The sequence below is a fragment of the Delphinus delphis genome, chromosome 2 (assembly GCF_949987515.2).
Source record: "Delphinus delphis chromosome 2, mDelDel1.2, whole genome shotgun sequence".
NCBI lineage: Eukaryota > Metazoa > Chordata > Mammalia > Artiodactyla > Delphinidae > Delphinus > Delphinus delphis.
The window spans coordinates 31,129,286-31,149,309 of record NC_082684.1 but is presented as its reverse complement, the minus strand read 5'-3'; the positions used below and the strand labels follow the sequence as shown (position 1 = coordinate 31,149,309).

Genomic DNA, 20,024 nt, shown 5'->3' with positions numbered 1-20,024 from the left:
AATAAATTTTATTTGTTTGTTTACTTATTTATTTATAGTCAGTCTTTCTCCCTAGAATGTAACTTCAAGAAAGGCAGAGAATTTTGTCACTTTTATTCAGTGCCTGGGTGCCAAGAATAATACCTGGTGTACTGTAGACACACTCTTAATAATTTGTCTCATTAATAACTAAATGTGATTGTTTTCAGCTGATTTCTCCTTCTATGTCTCAGTTTTTGCCTTGATTTCATTTGTTAGTACTTGACATAAAATGTCGTATTTTATTACAAATGTTTTTTCTTTTCTTTTTTTTTGGCCGTGCTGTACGGTTTGTGGAATCTTAGTTCCCTGACCAGGGAAACCTGCACCCTCAGCAGTGAAAGCTCGCAATCCTAACCATTGGACCACCACGGAATTACCTACAAATATTTCTTTTACCATAACATCTAGCTTGATATTTTTCTTTGAATCTTTTTTTTTTTTTTTTTTTTTTTTTTTTTTGCTGTACGCGGCCTCTCACTGTTGTGGCCTCTCCTGTTGCGGAGCACAGGCTCCAGACACGCAGGCTCAGCGGCCATGGCTCACGGGCCCAGCCGCTCCGTAGCATGTGGGATCTTCCCGGACCGGGGCACGAGCCTGTATCCCCTGCATCGGCAGGCGGACTCTCAACCACTGCGCCACCAGGGAAGCCCTCTTTTAATCTTGATACCCAATAATATTGCTTCCTCTGTTTTTTTAAAAATACAGTTTTATTACTATCTCCTTAAAAATTTTTTCTGTCTTTTGGTTTATACATCTTTAGAGTAAGATGTTGGATTTTGTTTTTTTGTTGTATTAATAACTGAGGTTCTTTCAGTAAGTTGAGGTAATTAGCTTTTGCTTTCATACGTATATTACTAAGTTTTCTTTTCTTTTCAAATCTGAGAACCTGTGTGATGGTTTTAAAGCTGTGAATCCTTAAGCATTATAATCAGTTCTTTCTGACGTGTTGATCATGATTTGTTTTCTTTTGTATCTTTATAAGGTTTGGAGTGTAATCCCTGGACAAAACTATTTCTTGTGACCTGTTTATATATTACATCCACATTCTTAATCCCATTGTTACTATTCTTTATGCTTCCATAGTGTGTTTTGATTCATTTCTCTCTGCAATAGCACTTGTTCCTTTTTTACTCAACTACTCTCTCTAAGCTCTGCATCCAGTTCCATCCTATTTTACCCTCCAGATTCAGCTCAACTGTTTTCTCTGTGAAGCCTTCCCTAACTCCCCAGCAAATCTTAGGTATTTGTCTTGTATTCTCTTACTGCACTCCGTGTACATTTCTAGTCACTTTCTTCTTGTAATTGTGATTTTCAGTGTCTTGACATAGTCAGTGCTCAATAAATATTGCTATCTATATTCTTTTCTTCCCTTCTTCTTCCTTAATGCTATTTTCTTTTATAACTTATAATGTAGTTGCACATTTTTCTTCTCTATACTGCAGACCCAGTTTTCTTTGGTTTCACATGAATACATGATTTAATTTTTTGAGTTTTTAAAAAAATACACAGAGGCCTGCTTTGTTTTAGCATGTAATCCACACAGAAATATCAGCAGTATTTCTTCACCTTTCTTATTGTCATCAATTCTTGTCCTTAGTTTTTCTGTCCTCTTCCTCACCCCTTTCTCCACTCAATGTAGCTGTTTACTTTAACTCTAAAATAAGTACTAGTTACTTTTACAGGTTTTTATCAGTACTTTAACATGCTTTAATTCCTCAGTTAAAGGTACCTTTTTTGTTTCCTTTCATCCCCTGAATCATGCCCTCCATTTCTCACTGTAGAAAGAGTACTTGGATTTCACATCAGCAAATTGGCAAAAGTGAAAAGTTCTTGGATGGAATGTGGAGAAATGGACCCTCTCATGGAGAACATTGATTCTTTTCTACTTGTTGATAGTTTCTCTTTTGGAGTTTCTATTTGGAAATTTTCATATTTATTCTGTTGTCTTTCACTTTCACAGTAACCCTAATGTCTTTCATTTTTATTTTTCTGACAGCTTTCCTTTCATTTTATTTCTCAGTTTTAGTTTCACTTGTACCACACAACTTTCTCAGTTGGGTCAGGATGTTATTTTTGTCTGTTTTCTTATTAACTCACTAGGCATCAGGGATCTAGTCTTACAGGAGACTTTTTGAAGTCATTTCCTATATGTGCTCTTAATTATAGAGATACTGAATTTGGTTTTGGGAAGGTGGTGGGTAGGCCTGCCTTATGGTTTTACTGAAGGTTCCATCATTCATTCATTTTGTAACCAAGTCCAAATTAACAGCATTTTTAAAAAGCTCTTGAAAGTATAATCCATCTCTTTTTCCTCCTAAAATCATGCCATAGGGAATACAAGAACACACTCCAAAGTGGACTTCTCCCCATTTGCTTTAGTGAATATGGGGGACTGCAGGGAGTAGAGCCATTTGGGTGGCTAGCTGGCAAGGCCTTTATCGTATCCCAAATAAATTCCCACATGTGGTTAAGACTTATTCCTCCTTTAAATATTCTGGCATATTTTCATGACTTTCTAACTGATCTGTCAGTTACAAAGTCATGTTTACTTTTAATAAAAATTAAAATACCATCAGTTTACTTTTAATAAAAATTATATAGAGTGTATTTTCTTGCATAGTACTTCTAAAATCGTATGTGTTTTTTTGAAAACTACTATGTAACAAATATTTATAAAGAAGAAAACCCTTCCTCCTAAAAAATCAACTATTTTCATTTTCTCAAAGTCCCTGTGCTTCTGCAGGTATATAAATATGTTTACAAAGTAGAATGTAGCCTTTTTTTTTAACTTAACATTACATTTTAAAATTAAGCCATGCTAACTACTAGCCAACTTGATAAGGCAACAAAAGGAAAAAGTTGTTTTGCAAATAATATGATTGTCTAACTAAAACAATTAAAAAGAACCATTAAACTGATATTAATGCTAATAAGGGTTCAGTAAGATTACTGGATATGAAATATACCAAAAAATCAGTGATTTTTTTAGTACACTAGCAACAGTTTATTAGAAAATGTGATTACATAAATGATCCTAGTCAGAATAAGAAAATATTAAAATGTACCTCATAATAAGGATAACAGAAGGTATGCAACGACCAAGTTCTCATTAATTTACAAATTTGATGCAATTCAAAAATAGAATAAAGCAACAAAGGCAAGAGAGTTTGCCATGAAACATGGCAGAATACTAAAATTAATTGAAGAAGTAGAATTAATGTGGTCAGTAGGATTTATTATAATGCTGTGATATTTGAATTGGTGCTGTACTGGCATACGGATAGAGAATAGACCATTCAAACAGAAGAGAGACTATAAAAAGAGACCTTCTTGGTATGGGAACTTGTTTTTGACCTGTATTACAAATTCGTATGGAAAAAGCAGGCTATTCAAAAAGCAATGGTGGGACAGTGTGGTAAAAATTAAAATTATATTCCTGTAAATAAATTCTGAATGAATTAAAGACATGCATTTTAAAGAGAGACATTTAAACTCTTAAAATATAGGAAAACGTCTGTATAATATTAGAGATTGGGAGGATTTTTTTTTGAACAAGATACAAAAAGCCCAAACTATAAAGGAGAGGAGAGATAAATTTGACTATGTTAAAAATTTTAAATGCGTGTATAAGAAATTATACCTTAAACAAAGGTAAAAGACAACCTATAGAATATTCAGACACATGTCTAATGGAAGATTAATATCCATAGTATATAATGAAATCCTACAAATCAGTAACAAAGAAAACAGGGACCTAGTAGAAAAATGGACAAAACAGAAGTAGATAAGACCAATAAATGAATTAAAATTCTCACTGATTATCAGGTAAATGCCAGTAGAAGCAACAAGGTAACATTTTATGCGATCCTGATAATTTAAAGTAAAAAATATGGCAGCAAATGTTTTATATGTGACTGTTGGATTGTAAAATTGTTACAACCGCTTTGGAGTGTAGTTTGATAGTATCCAATAATGTTGAAGAACGCTCCAACTCAAGGTTTCAGCACTTCCCATTATAGAGTCCTCTAGAGAGACTGACCCATGTTCACAAAGAAGGTGTGAAAGGAATGGCTATTCTGTCTTTGTAATAGCAAAGAACTGGAAATAACCTAGATTTCAAGCAACAAACCCAAGTATATACACGGAATGTAAAGCGTACAGAGGTTATCGTAAAGGATCTGTATCTTTCTGTATCACCATGAGTAAATCTAGAAGACAGTTTTGTGTGAAAAAAACAAAGTTGGGAAAGGATGTGTTCCCAATGATACTGTTTAGATTTCATAAATATACAAATACTTGTGGGAAGGGTGCCTAGCATCTTCAGGAGGGAAGTTTCTCTGGAGAGGCTGAGAGAAGAATGGGGTTAGAAGTTGATATTTTCTCTGTATTTATAACATTTTATTTCTTTGTGATCTGAAGCAAATCTGGCAGAACACTGGCATTTATTAAATCCAGATGAGGGGTACTACATATCTCTAAGTTTTTGCATGTTTCAAATATTTCATAATTGAAAGTTTTCAGTTCAGACTAATAACATTGCAGTCCCCAGTTAAACACGCCAGATTGAACACATGCTGCAGTTTTTTTCTTCCCCTCCCAAACCCTACGCCAGTGTTACTAAAGGAATCGAAAAAGATGCAAATATGCAAGGTCGAATATGAGGAAAAGAAATAGAAGCAGATTAGCATTATCAACACTGTTTTGGTCAGCAAAGAGAGATGGATGTATTGTAACTATTTTAGTGATGAGGAGAGAGCTGCATGTGAAGGCCTTTACAGAGAAATTCTAGAAAATTTTGACCCTATACAGTCCAAGAGTTGGAGGCCCCAAGTAGCTGGGAAGATCGCACTGAGAGGTTGGTCGTAGGTACATAGTCGGGTCCCTTCCCCAACCGGTGTAGTTGTAAAGGCTCTGGAAGCAGGGACGAATTATTTGAAACATTTTTGGCTGAGTTTGGTTCCCAGAATGCTGGAAGCCAGGCAGGAAATGGAACCATTCTTCTCTAGAGAAAGTGAAGTGTATTCTAAAAATGACCTCTGAGTACTAGCATTTTTGGGTCCCCAGTATAGGGGGAAAACTGTCAGTCTGATTTCAGCAGGAAAGGAATTTATGGAAATAGTGTTTAGTGACTTGCTGAATCACTGGAAAGCCTGTAGAACTAGGTTTGAAAAATAGGCAAGAACAAGGGAGGCCAGCTGGCCAAGACAGCACTCACATCACTCAAGAAGGCCGGCATGGTGCTGCCCCTGAGCACGGGTTGCCCAGTTTTGCATTGTCACCACCAGCACTTTTTTTTTTATAAATTTATTTTTATTTATTTTTGGCTGCATTGGGTCTTCATTGTTGCGTGTGGGCTTTCTCTAGTTGCGGCGAGCGGGGGCTACCCTTCGTTGAGGTGCATGGGCTTTTCATTGCAGTGGCTTCTCTTGTTGTGGAGCACAGGCTCTAGGCACGCGGGCCCAGTAGTTGTGGCTTGCGGGCTCTATGGCGCAGGCTCAGTTGTGGCTCATGGGCTTAGTTGCTCTACGGCATGTGGGATCTTCCCGGACCAGGGCTTGAACCCGTGTCCCCTGCATTGGCAGGCAGAGTCTTAACCACTGTGCCACCAGGGAAGTCCCACCACCAGCATTTAAATGAGGGAGCTACTGCACCGTCGCTACTGCTGATGCCACCAGCTTCCATGTAAATGTATTTGCTTCATCCTTGCTCTTTCCAGATGCTGCCTTTCAGTTCAGAGTCCAGGATGTGCACATCTCATTGGCTGAGGAGCAGGTAATGTCTGTGCCCTATCTGTAAGAATAGCTGGTTAACTGACAGTGTGGCACTTTTAGGCTTCTATTGTAGAAGGCGGGTTCTGTATAAGGCAAAGAATTTCCCCAGATATATGAAGGGACTACACAGATGCTAGGCAGTAATGATTATATTTTCCCCTATGTCCAGTTTCCCCAGGTAAACCAATGGGTCCCCACCCAGTCCCCTTCAGGAAAGTCTACTTAGTAGTCACCAGGCCCTGCCCCCACCCAGGTACTAAATGTAAAAGGATGGCCAGTGATAGCAGACATATGAGAAAAAGCCTTCCATGTGAGAAGGACAGTGCACACAAGAAATGGAAGAAAAGTAAATTGAGAAATTTACTTTTTCATTTCATTTCATTCATTTTCATTGAATATGAAAATAACACTTTTAGGACTTCCCTGGTGGTCCAGAGGTTAAGACTCCACGCTCCCAGTGCAGGGGGCCCAGGTTCGAACCCTGGTCAGGGAACCAGATCCTGCATGCCACAACTAAGAGCCTGCATGCTGCAGCTAAAGAGCCTACATGCCACAACTAAAGATTCTGCATGTGGCAACAAAGATCCCGCGTGCTGCAACTAAGACCCAGCACAGCCAAATAATTTTTTTTTAAAAATGAAAGTAGTATTAAAAAAAAGAACACTTTCAAATTAGTTTAATAATAGCAAGGATAAGACAAAAATATCATAGTCATGAAACAAGAACAGATTTTTTTTTTTAATGGAAGAAACAATGAGAGGACACAAATTTTTTTCAAAATTGAGTTCAAGAATAAATAGGGGGCTTCCCTGGTGGCACAGTGGTTGAGAGTCCACCTGCCAATGCAGGGGACACGGGTTCGTGCCCCGGTCTGGGAGGATCCCAGATGCCACGGAGCGGCTGGGCCTGTGAGCCATGGCTGCTGAGCCTGAGTGTCCGGAGCCTGTGCTCTGCAACGGGAGAGGCTACAACAGTGAGAGGCCCGTGTACTGCAAAAAAAAAAAAAAAAAAAAAAAAGAATAAATAGGAAAAATTAAATAGTCTGGTTTGAAAATAAAGGTCAAAGATTTTCCCAAGTACCTAAATGAAAAAGAAATGGGGGGTGTGAGAGAAGAGATAAGAAACTATTGAGGGAGTACAGTATCCAATAAATAAAACATTTACAAAATGAAAGAAAAAAGGAAGAAAAGGAAATATCAAAACAAATAAATAACATTTCACTTAACTGAAAGAGGTATGTTTTTATGTTGAAAAGGCCTATTGGGTGTCCAGTACAAGGACTATAAAAAGACTCGCACAGAGGCCACTCCAGTACTGAAAAGATGATCCTAAAATATTACTGGAAAAGAACTTGTATAAAAGATCAGGAATCAGAATATCATTGGACCTTTCAATTCCAACAGTAGAAGCTAGAAGATAATGAAATAATACCTTAAAAATTCTAGTGGTAAATGTCTTACTACCTGGAATTTTATACCCAGCCAAACCATCAGTCAGATTAAGGCTAGATGTGCCAAGACTCAAAACTTTAACACTTAGGTACTTTTCTTAGGCAGTTGCTGAATGAGGATAGTGGTCCATTAAAATGAGGGAATAAACTAAGAAAGAGAAAGATAATGAGATCTGGGAAGCTTGGCATTCATCCCAGGAGAGGAGGGAAGGAAATGTCAGGATGATGATGGTGATGATGTCTTTCTGGAGGTGCCTGTGCAGTAGACCTGGAGATCAGCAGGGCTGGATTGGAGCATGAAGATGGAGAGAAGTCTCCAGGAGAGAGAAATGGAATGGGCACCTGTTACTTTTGACCATGTGAGAAACAAGAATGAGAAAAGTGTTTTTGTTTGTTTGTTTGTTTGCTTCTCTTGTTGAATTTAGAAGGAATTAAGGGTACGTATATAGAAACTAAGCAATCGAAAAGAAGCAGTTATTAACTCCAGGAAAAATAAAAGTAAGCAACTGAGCAAATACAGCCATAGTAATATAAATCCTGATGTATATATGTGATATAACTGTGACATACACTTATACATCTATCCATGCATAGTTACATAAAATAGGGCAAGGGAGGTGGGGAGACACTTACTGGAAGCATGCTTACTTCTCATCTTCCAAAACAGAACTTCAGCAGAGAATATCTAAGATTGATAAATCAAGAAATAGCGCATAAGCATGTTATTTAGGAACATGGAAATACTGGAGGAAACAGTGCTATGAATTGAAAGTGATTGCTCCTGGGAATGGAGAAGATGAAATAAAGCACTACTGTTTGGTTTTGTTTTTTCCTTAAATGCCTGAAGGTACTATTTGCTTTAACGAGTGTATGCATTACTTTGGTAAAAAAAAAAACATAAGTGAAAAGCTAAATAAAGAGCAGAGTAATGAGTATCTTTGTACCACAGGTTTTCCTTCTCACAGATGGTAAAAATCACTTCTCAATGTTTCTTGTACCACTTGTTTTCCTGTTCAGATGTAGTTGACATTCTCTATTAAAGGCTAAGGATCATAAAGTTAAATAAGGTGCAGTCCCTGGCCTGAAACACTTGTGTCTTAGTGGGTGGTGTATCAGGAGACTTTAAAAAATCAAGATGTTCTTTATGATTGCCTTTTGGGGACTAAGAATGTGGGGGGAGTGTTGGGGACTGTAAGAGAAAGAGTGGATGCCCATAGCTCACAGGAATGGGAAATTCACAGGAATGGGAAATTGCTGAAGGAACAATGATTAGAGAGGGCTGGTGGAAGTGTGAGGAGACCTGGGGCTCAGCAGAGGAAAATCCCTTCTGCTGCTGGACAGCCATCCATTTGCAAATGTTGAAAGAGAGAATACGGAGCCCAACAGTATGAATATTTTCTGGTTTACCCACCTTTTTTTAATTCCTGAAACGGTTCTACCAGTTTCCATTGCTTCTACCAACACAAGGATGTCTGTTTTAACTGTAGCACCATTAACAGTGGGAGGACTGACATCCCTAGAATTTTTCCTAATAGGTATAAAATGATGCAGTGTTGTTTTGATTTGTATGTTTTTTGTTGCTTATTACACCCACGATTGTTGTAACACTAGTTAGGCTTTTTCTTGCATTTGTGCTCTGTTGAAACTTTTTTTTTTTTTTACTCCAACATATCCATTCTTTTAAACCTATTTTAACAAAAGTTTCATCAAAAAATTTTCAAAATCAGTTACTTTGTCAGAAAACTTCAAACTGACCGTCCCTCGCTTTTTATTCCCAGCACAGCTGGTGTTAGAAGGTAATAATGCAAAGTGAAATCAATTTCTTGAAAGTGGAGAATCCCTCTCTTGTTTTTTAATCACCATAAATTACCTGCAGTCCTCTCAAGGGATGCTGTAAAAAGGTAACGTGTCAGGGGATGGGGCGGAGTGTGGACAAACTTCCTGGAAGAGGCAATACCCAAATGCAGTCTTGAAGGAAAAGAAAGAGTTCAGCAGTAGAAAGAGGGATGGGTAGGACTAAGCACAAAGAAGGAGGGAAGAGAATTGTGTGAGGTTTTCAGCAGAAGTTGCCACCTGGTTTCTCCTGAGGCTCCAGAGTGCATTCAAGGTGCGTTAAAGTACTCGCAGCTGGTTCCCCTTTTTTCCCTTTTACTGGAGCTTCAGGTTCAGAGAGTGCAGAGAGGCTGTGCTGTTAACCAGGGAGATGCATCATGCATTTGGGAAATTCTCTTGCCTTGAGAGCAGAGGGAAGTTATTGTGAGGTTTCGAGCAAGAGAGTGTTAAGTGTTGTGCTTGCCTGCGTGCACTTTATAGAAACACCTGCATAGGCAAAGTGATCACATTTTAAAGCGAGTGATAATGCAAACAGGACTACATTTTAAGATCAAACTTACTATGTCCAGTTAGGGGATTTATTTCACTTTGCCACAAAAATGAAAAGGGTGACCAAGAAACAAAAGAAGACTTCCTGCCGCAAGGTTTTATCTTTGAACACTTGGTCAGTTTGCATTTTACTTAACTTTTTTCCCCCTAGTTTGTAAATGAACATTTAAGTGATAATAGGTTTGTAAGATCTCATTTAAAAATCAGAGGTTTGGGGCTTCCCTGGTGGCGCAGTGGTTGAGAGTCCGCCTGCCAATGCAGGGGACACGGGTTCCTGCCCCGGTCTGGGAAGATCCCACATGCCGCGGAGCGGCTGCGCCTGTGAGCCATGGCCGCTGAGCCTGCGCGTCCGGAGCCTGTGCTCCGCGACGGGAGAGGCCACAGCGGTGAGAGGCCCGCGTACCGCAAAAAAAAAAAAAAAAAAAAAATCAGAGGTTTGTTTTTTGTTTTTTTTAAGCAGAAGTCTTCTTAGAAGCCCATATGATTTAAATTTATTTATTTATTTATGGCTGTGTTGGGTCTTCGTTTCTGTGCAAGGGTTTTCTCTAGTTGTGGCAAGCAGGGGCCACTCTTCATCGCAGTGTGCAGTCGTCTCTTGTTGCGGAGCACAGGCTCCAGGCACCCAGGCTCAGTAATTGTGGCTCACGGGCCCAGTTGCTCCGCGGCATGTGGGATCTTCCCAGACCAGGGCTCGAACCCGTGTCCCCGGCATTGGCAGGCAGATTCTCAACCACTGCGCCACCAGGGAAGCCCGAAATCAGAGGGTTTTAAGTTTGGAGGCATAGATAAAAATAACTTCATTTGAAGGTTATAATGTTTATGTATATTTGTATATGTACATAATTAGTAAAAGAAAACTAAAATTTTTATATATAGTAAAAAATTTACATAGTAAAAAAAAAAACCTTGGAGGGTTGTGGTGTGCATTGACTTAAAGTTCTTTCATTTGCTTTTGTCTTAATTTTTGTTGACAAGTTGCCAGAAACATTTGTACAGGGCTCCTGCTTTCAGAACCAGGATAAGTATATAAAAGATTCAAAATGTGTCAGTTGTGAAGTGTTTCATCGAGTGCTTTATGTCAGATTGGCACGGGAGGTCCCCTGCCTCTCCTGAACATAAGTAGATTGTTTCACGCTTCATCACCCACCCTCCACCTTTCTTTTCTTTTTTTTCTGGTTCTGTAAGCACTGAAGTCAAATCTCTTCAGATGTGAGCTGTTCCCTGCACTGCATCCTTTCCCTCCCTCCTTCTTATTCAGTGCCTGTCTTATTGTGTTTGTGCTCCCGACCCCCGGCAGAGTCGGGAAGAATTCATGAACCAGTGCGGGGGGCTACCGTTGGGGTTGGGATATCTTGAAGGAAAGACGTATTTTTCACTTTTTTAGCACTATTTCAGTTTTGTGTTTTTTTAAACAAAGCGTATTCATTTTTTGAAAACAACTGAAAAGGGGGCAGCAAAGTGGAAACTTCGTATGGGAGAAAAATTATTTGACGGTAAAAGATAACAACTATTTTGACCATTATTAATTTGATGGCAGTGATCTTTGATTTCTGTTTTCTGTTGTCTGCCGCCTGTGCTGTACTAACCTCCCCTCCTTCCCTTTTCCTGTGAATGTGTTTATTTATTTTGCTAGGATTCTTATAGCAGATTCTATTGTGCATTAGTTATCTCATGTGGTGGTGCCTTATCCAGTTCTGATTCACTTCTTGTTGCTCTTTTAAGAGATTTTCTCATTATTATGGCTATTTTTCAGGTACTTTGATGATGAGTGGACTGAAGAGAGGAGGGTCAAACCGCTCTTATTTTTCACTCACGACTGTTGTGAAGACTCCTTAAGAGAGAACCATGAAGCTGAAATCTATATTAAATTTCAGTGATGGTGACTTCTTTTGACATGTCTCCCTCAACACAGTTTTTATGAGATAACCATAATTACTTTTTAGATTACAGTATAAATTCTATTAATGTATCAGTTAATTTCTAGTTCATCTTCGCTGGAACTGCATGGCTTTTGTTGCAAAGGATTCCATTTCAAGGATACTGAGCTTATGGGCTTTGAGGGTAAGGATTGGATGGATCTCTGTCCTCCAGAACCTAAAATCTAATTGAGGAGGAAAGGCCCCAACCATGTGTAGAGTTAATTTCAGAAAGTAGGAGAAGGAGAGGCATTTTATGGGGGGTGGGTCCTCCGGTGCCAGGAACAGGGCTTAGGGATCAGACCCGGCAGTGACCCGGTCTTTTCTGAGTGGCAGGGTCTTAATACAAACTGCGGGGGATGATACCTGCCTGCAGGTTGATGTGGGGAGTAAAGGAGGTAGTTAGTGCACAGTAGGTGGTACAAGATGGATGCTCAGACTGTAGTTACAACTGGTGACAGCAGATTGTTGAAAAAGCATGTTCTTGAAGGACAGCCTGGTGAAGCAGACAGGGTAGGAGTCAGGGAATGAGGAAGTCTGGCTTCACATGTGGGCTCAGCCCCGGCCGTTTAACCTTGGTGGACTTAACGGTGGCCCTGAGACACACCCCATGTGGAAAATGAAGGGATCAGACAAGGTATTCATTCTGATAACTCACAGTTTTAAAATTCTGAATGTAAGGTCAAGAGGGACACCCTCCATTCCGGTTCAGTCACTGTGGAGCCTTAGGAAAAGGTGCTGGTTTGTGGAGGGCAGACTATTCCCTGCTGTTACAGGAAGAAGGAAGGCTTTTAGGGGTGGGTGCCACTTAATTCTGAGCTCCAGACCTGAGTCACACAATAATGGGGCTGCAGTTGAGGGGCCTCTGAAGTTTCACGAAAGACAAGTGACGTGACCACTGCAGCATTTTCAGGAAGTTAATTATCAATATTTTTCCCCACTGGGTGTAGAGATTCATGTCTGGATTGGGCTTCAGAAGTGATACTCAGGCTACAAATGGAGGCCTTTTTTCTTTTATAATGTGTTTTCAAAATAGCTCTTCTGCCATAAATCCTCTAACTGCTATCCCAGTATTTATTGAGAGCCCTCCACACAGCGAGCGCTTTGTCAGACACAGTGTGCTTACCTCTCCAAAGGGGAGATACTCACCTCCCAGGGTGCTTGTGAGGGCTGAGAGGGTGCACAGGTTCAGAGAGTGGAAAGCATGGCGGAGTCCCACGTTCTCCGAGCTCTGTGGGGAGAGAGTTTACCCTCAGAAATAAGAGTACAGTGAAACAGACAAATAACCCATCTGCAATCTGTATTTAAGGAAACACTAAGGCAATGTGGAATGATTTTATGTTTCAATTTTTTCCTTTTAAGCTCTTGGTTCTTGGGTGGTATTTTAAAAGCTGCTATGTGAAATATGGTTACTGTTGATATCAATCGTGATTAATATCGTTTAGGATATTAGCGTGTCGTGTGGAAGGAACTTTCTGTTCACCTGTTGTTCTTATGGATGTGGCTTTCTACTCTTCCTAAGCCAACGTTAAGTATGCCTCAAGGTGCCCTTTCTTAAATTCTTTTTGGAATATAAATACTCAAATGAGAAAACCATGATGTCTTTGACAAAGCCAGTTGTTCTGTCTTACTGAAGCCTCTGGTTTCCTACACTCCTCTTTTCCTCTTCCAGTTAGATTGTAGGAACCTGAGAGTGGAAATGTTCCTTCTTTGCCTCCCCCTCTGATAGTGACTAGCTCAGGGTAAAGCATTGAACAGTGCTCGAATAGCCCACGCTGGCAGCCTGAAAAGCTGTCCTTAGTGATGCAGATTCTCAGCTGTGGTTCATCATGTGTGGATCAAAGGCAATTTTTCATGGCTTGTATAGTTTAAATCTGACTTAATACAGTTCAGACCATCTCTTTCCTTCCTGCCCTCAGAGAAAGTCAATACTGCTAGATTTTTCCTTTCTGGGTTAAATATACAGTTTCAGTTCCTTGAGCCATCGATAGCTCATAGCACTGTTATAATGCTCTCCAGAGTGTTGGTCTGCAGTCCAAATGGTGACCTTCTTCCACTTTAGCCCGAATCTCTGCAGAAGGAGGGTTGTGAGGACAAAAGGTGAGAAGTACGTGTACATTGGAAAGAGATGTGTTCCAGGAAAGGGCAACGAGTGATGATGACTCAGTCTGTGCTTTGTTTAGGCAGCCTCACCTGACTGCCCACATCACTGCAACCTTGTGAAAGGGTGAAATGGAGACTCTTGGGTATGTCAGTATTAAATATTAAAAAAGCAATATTAAATACGAAGAAATGAGGCAATATAAGCCATTGTGTTAATCATCTGTATTGAGTAATTATTCAAATCCTGTAAATACTGCTAACCTTACAATCTTTAGTAATCTATACTTTATGTAGCCCTCTTTGATTCCATTTTAATCAGGGGATTTAGCATAAGGTCATCTTATTGGAAGGACCTGATATCTGTTGAATTTTGACTTGTTTGGTGATTTGAATGATTGGAGGTTTAACATGGTGCAGTCTTTAATAATTAGTAGTCAAAATCATACTACATACCCAGATCATATTTTATTTTATTTTTTAGTAACAGGATGATGTTTCTTTTTTCTCCTAAGTTTTTTCTTCTGATTATAAAAGTTATAGTACTCATTTTAGAAAATAAATAATATAGACAAATACCAAAAAGAAAGAAAAAAAGAAATTATTCATAATCTTAACTATGTAACAACAAGCATTATAAATCCTTTGGTGAGCTTCCTTTGGCTTGTTTATATATCTTTACATAACTTTAAAAAGCATAGCTAAATTTATAACGTATATACCATTTTGTTTGTATCCTGAATTCTTCTGAAACTGGGCTTGTTTGTGCCCAGTTACATTCAATAGGATGCACTGTATAAAAAAAATTTTTTTTTAAGTTAGTCCATGGTCAAATCAGTTAAGAAATATCTTAGTTTAATAGTAAGTGTTGGGTTTTTGTTTTTCTTGTTTTTTTTTTTAACTGTAGATTTCATGGAGCCTTAATATACTAACATATATTATCATGTCGTAACAGAGGTGATAGTGTGTCCCTGCCTTATTTACTTATGGAACCCTTTCTTATGAATTAATAACTTGGATTTGAAGCACAATTCAGGGAAAGTTGATAAGCCTTTCCCCCTGTATAGTAGACATTTATCGGTTGTCTCCCCTGACATCCATTTCTCACATGCCCTTCCCCAGATCCTGTTTGGTAATAGGATGATCAGTACTAGATCACAGTTTGCAGGGTTGATGAATGACTTTTTAATGGATTTTAAACAAAGATTAATGTACAAATTAGTATTTTCAAAACGCTCACTACCTTCGTGGATCTAGTCTGCTCTCTTGATATCCTGGGTGCCGGCCGTGGAAACTCCATGCCCCTGATGAGTTGGTGAGCTCTGATTTCTTTTCCTTGAAAGTGTTCATTTGCTGCACCTCAAACACTATTTTTCCCCTAATAATCCTGGTCCACTGTTACCTTCTACTTATTACCTTTTACCCTGCTTTTTACCTTTTACCTCCCTACTTCAAGCTCCTCACACCTAGCTCTTTGGCATTATATTAATTGCTTATTGCGTAAATTTTGTCATATGTAAATATAAGTGTTCGAATTTATTCTATTCTCCTTTACTTTGCCAGCTATGGAATCGTTTCCGTACCCATCAGTAATTCTACAATGTATCTTGCTCCATACGTTTTTAATTTTATCACCCCACTTCTGCCATCAAGCTCACTGCCAAATTTTCATGTTGTTTCCTTCACCCGCAACTATGCAAAGTATCTTCAAGCCTTACTAGGCCTTTGAAATGGAACTTTCTTCGTTGAACTTTTTTAGTTTGGAGGGTGGGTGGGAGGCAAATGTTATTATCTCTTTTGGTCCTCACTCTGTCCAAACAAGCACTTGTTTAAAAAATATTTATTTATTTAATTTATTTATTTTCCTTATTTATTTATTTATTTTGGCTGCGTTGGGTCTTAGTTGCGGCACATGGGATCTTCGTTGAGGCAGGCAGGATCTTTTCGTTATGGTGCGCGTTCTCTTTGTTGTGGCGCTCGGGTTTCTCTACTTGTGGCACTTGGGCTTCTCTGTAGTTGTAGTGTGCAGGTTTTCTCTCTCTGGCTGTGGCACGCAGGCTCCAGAGTGCGTGGGCTCTCTCATTGAGGTGTACAAGCTCAGTAGTTGTGGCGAGTGGGCTTAGTTGCCCTGCGGCATATTGGATGTTAGTTCTCCCACCAGGGATCGAACCCGCATCCCCTGCGTTGGAAGGCGGATTCTTTACCGCTGGACAACCAGGGAGGTCTCCAAACAAGCACATTTTAAATTGCTTTCTTATCTCTAAACTCAAATGTAACTTTATCCTGTTATGTATGTTTTGTATCCATAACTTCTTTTTTCACTTTGGTAATTCCAGGGCAAGTTATCTGCATCTACTTTGTCTCCATCAGTGCTGTCTTTTTTAGGTAGTGAACATTTGGAGAGCAGGAACTAGATTTATCAACTCCTCTCTTCTCAGTCCTTCCTGCTTTTTGTTGAAGGGATAGAACGGAAATGAAAGAAGGGGGGTAGTCCAGTCTGAAAAGTTATGTGCTGATTCATAAAGCTTAAATTATCCGGGACATTGTACGGAGTCGTTTGTATGTGTTTCAGGCTAACTTGAAAGAGTGAGGCGTCCTTCTATCTGAGATGTTACTTTTATGTAATGTGAGTGAAATTCAGGAAAGCCAAGAAGGGATGTAAAGAGAATTGTTGGCCTTCTTTGGTTATCTTAGCTAATCTAATGTTCAAGCACTGTGGTGTGATATTTCTGTTTAAAAATAAAGTTTCCTGTTACAATCCAAAGCAAGAATATTTATGGGTATTTTAAATCTGTGTATACAACTTCATAAACTATTTACATTGACATTTTCATAAATACTGATGTTGTACATCTGTGGAATCTCGGGGTATTTGTATAGTTATTCATCATCAAAATTCCTTCTATTGCCTGGAAGCATTGAGAGTTGGCCCTGTATTTGAGGCTGTACCAGTTAAGGAATCTAACAACATCCCATTTTGGAATATGGAAGTAATTGATGGCGAATGCTACATCTTTTTAGTGAATGTAACATCGTATTGCAGATTATTTCAGGGCAGGAACTGTAAGTTGTTGTTGGTTTTTTCTTTCCTTCCCACGTCTTCTTGTGTAACCTTTAAACTATTCTTTATGCCCTTGGCATAAAGAAAGTTTCCCATGTTGTTCCTTTCGTTTGGTTCCTTCAATTATTTATTGTTCTCACTTCCTTATCACCCAGTTATTTCTTGGAAAAATTTTATTTTCCCATTTTTTTTACTTGTTAGTTAATTCATTGTTGAAAATAGATAAAAAGGGAAGATATCAAATGAGCACGTGCATATATTTTATTTGGAGTTTAGGGGAGAGGGTCATGAGAAGAAATTTGGAGGTAACTGCATAGAGATAATAATATTTAAAGCTGTGGGTACCTATGACATCACCAGACAGTAGTGGCTACCATGCAGATATCTCCCAAAGTAATTTCATTATTCTGCTTCATTCAGTTGCACAGGCAGCTGATCCAATGAAGTCAACACCCTGCTCTCCAGAGTTAATATCTTTACTCCAGTGTACCCAGGCCTGCAATCTCATCCTAATGCACTCGGTGCTCAAATGCATCCTAATGCTGATACCCTTTACAGCCCCTTCCAAAACTCTGAAGACTGGTAAGAGAAGTAAGCCAAGCATACCCCCCTGGAATCACTAGCTTTTGAATGGAGCCCACCAGTGATCCTGAGGAATGAGCCAAAAGAAAGAGGCACCAGAAGTTAAGGAGACCGTGTTCATCATGGAGGCCTAGAGAAGACAGAGTTTCGGGAAGGAGGGGGAGAGGTCAAGAATGTAAATGTCTCAGTGAGCCAGGATGACAGGGACTGTTTTTATACCTGTAGCTTCCCTTGGAGGGAGGGACTGTTTCCCCAAATATCCCTAGCACCAAGTGTGTGGTCTATGTTCAGAAGAGAATGCAGAAAGGCTTAGGGTGATTTATAGGAGAGGGGGAGGTACTTCTTCTGGAAGAATGGTATTATCAGAAAAAGCTGATAGGTTACCTGGTGATAGACCTTGAGTGATGGAAAGACTTTCATCTACTAGACGTTGAACACATCTTCGCCTTTTCTTATAGTTTCCAGGACCTCATGGAACTAGACTGGTATTGGTATTCTAGGTAAATGGATCTACCATGGACTCAAATAGTACCTAGAGCTGTAAAATTAAATATATAACAAGGATATTTCTTAAATAGTTTACTCTTTCAACAGATGGAGGTGACATGCTGTAAATTAGTATTGCCCTTCTACTCTGTCGTTTTTTACCATATTTAATGATGCTTAGGCAGGTTTGCTGATAATTAGGAGAATTGCTAATAACTGTCAGCATATGTTTGCTCTTTCCATCAACCCCGAGGAGTAGGTTTTAGGTGTTATTGATGTGTCATCATATTACACACATGGATGGCATCTTTATTTTCAACTAGTACTTGAATAAATGCAAAGCATATATGTTTGTATAGATGCTACTCTGTGTCTGAAGTTTCATATTGTGCCTAAAGGGGTTTGTTGCTATAAATAAGGATGGGAAAGAGGAAGGGGAAGAGAAAAGGAAAAAAGGTCCACATGACAAGAAAAGAAAATCTGTTATTAACTTAGTTGTCCATCTTGAACCTCCTCGGTTTTTACAGGTCATTAAACTGTGGGTACTCTCTCCCCTATGTGCCCGTCTATATTTTGAAATTAAAAGATAACATTGAATTATTATTATAATCAAGATGTAATAGGAGTCTTGGCATTTCTTTAAAATTACAAAGAAATATAGTTATATCTGTATAAGGTTTTTTAAACCCCATTAAAAAACACAGGAAGCATATGAGATGGTTCTGAAAAGGTGTCCTGTAGTAGTGACGGCGAAGAGTGGAGATTTTTCAAGTCAGTGCTATTTACTATATTTTGGTGCTGGCCTTCAGTTTCCCTCTACAATGGATATAACTTCACATATCCTAAAAAAAAGACAGTCCTGCAGTGAACTCTATTCTAAGGGAAAGGAAATGTGGAAAGAGAGTTTTTACCCCAGTGGGATTGGTGCATTGGCCTTTTAGAGAATGTCCGTTCTGGGAATGGTAGGTGATTTATTTGCATTTCTGTGAGCTTGTGAGAAGCATTGCAAACATCTGATTTTCATAAGAATCTATTGAGAATTATTTTGCATGTCAGTGTATTCTTTCTTTGAAAGCCATTTCACTGAAATAAACAGCTTCTTTTCCCCTAGTTCATTACAAAATAGCTCATAAATTGTGGTTTGGGGTTGTCAATTTTTTTTTTTTTTTTTTGAAATAGGCTAGTGTTTATTTTGCATCTTGCTTCAGTTGCCCAGTTTCCTTCCATTTTATAAGGAACACTTCTTGAACCTTGGCTGTGGCCACATGGGCTGCCTTCAGATTCAGCAGTTAGCACATTATTCCACTTGAAGGTTTACAGTTCAAAAGGAGCCTGGACAGTTCCCAGATATAAAGTCAAATCATAGCAATCTGACGATAGAAGTATCTAGAAAGCTCAAAAGCCAGGTTTAATGGGTAGCTGTGCAAAACCATTATCCCTTTCACAAAAGATGGTGAAGAGGAGAGAGAGGGAAAACAATTGGCGTTTCTGTGCCAGGCTGGTCTGAGCAGCCCGTGCGAGCCCGGCTGGAGTTCAGCTGGCCCTGCATTCTGCAGGCGGCCGTACGTTTTGAAACACCCCTAAATGTTCCAGCCTTTAAATAGCAGCGAGTCTTCTAAAATGATGCTGCATAGCGCAGGAGAAATTAAAGCGGCTGCCTGGGAGGCAGGAAGCCGACTAGCGAGATGCTTAATTACCGTGGAAGTAAGTGCTTGTTGCCGGGGAGCGGAGCGCAGCGAGCGCGGGTCGGCCTGGGTGTCAGCCGTGATTTGTAGACAATGCGGCCCCGGCAGCGCAGTGCTGGTTCAGCAGCATCTTTCCAAACATGCATTTGGCAGGAATTTAAAGGCCACCTCTTGTGTAATTTGTGGAACCTTGGAAAAGGGTGCGCTGCCTTTATTTTCACGACGAACGCAACCATGCAGGATTTTGTGCTCAGAATTTGTGCCTCTCTCCTCCTGCTTGATGTGCTCCCGAGGAAGTTGGGTTTCTTCACCTGTCACCTGGAAGGATGTTAGCAGTTCTCTGTCGTCGGCTGGGGGATATGGAAAGGTCTGTCCACAGCAGCATTTGGTTTCTGCTGTCTTCATAAATTAGTGCCAAAGGGTGGGGTGGGTTGCAGTGTGTAAGGAAATGAAGGCATTTTGCTAATGAGCAAAATGTTTCTAGCTTTAAGGGTAGATGGATCTCAGAGCTTGGGAAGAGGTGGTGGAAAATGCTGGATGCATTCTGAAATACTCCTTTGGCATAGTAAT

The 20,024-nt window shown here is 39.5% G+C and overlaps 1 protein-coding gene across 19 annotated transcripts in view; it reads left to right on the top strand.

Annotated features, from left to right (window-relative positions):
* SIPA1L1 (signal induced proliferation associated 1 like 1) overlaps positions 1 to 20,024 on the top strand; it is a 500,730-nt gene that overhangs the window by 332,559 nt on the left and 148,147 nt on the right. Inside the window, exons 8-9 of one of the 19 annotated variants that reach the window (XM_069540428.1) lie at positions 5,738 to 5,793; positions 7,494 to 7,601. The exons of 15 other annotated variants lie outside the window; for them this stretch is intronic. The gene's annotated coding sequence lies outside the window, so the exon portion shown is untranslated. Of the gene's footprint in view, positions 1 to 5,737; positions 5,794 to 5,828; positions 7,602 to 9,935; positions 11,686 to 20,024 lie in introns of those variants that run through there. 3 more of the 19 variants (XM_069540427.1, XM_060004303.1, XM_060004305.1) reach the window with 3 other exon arrangements.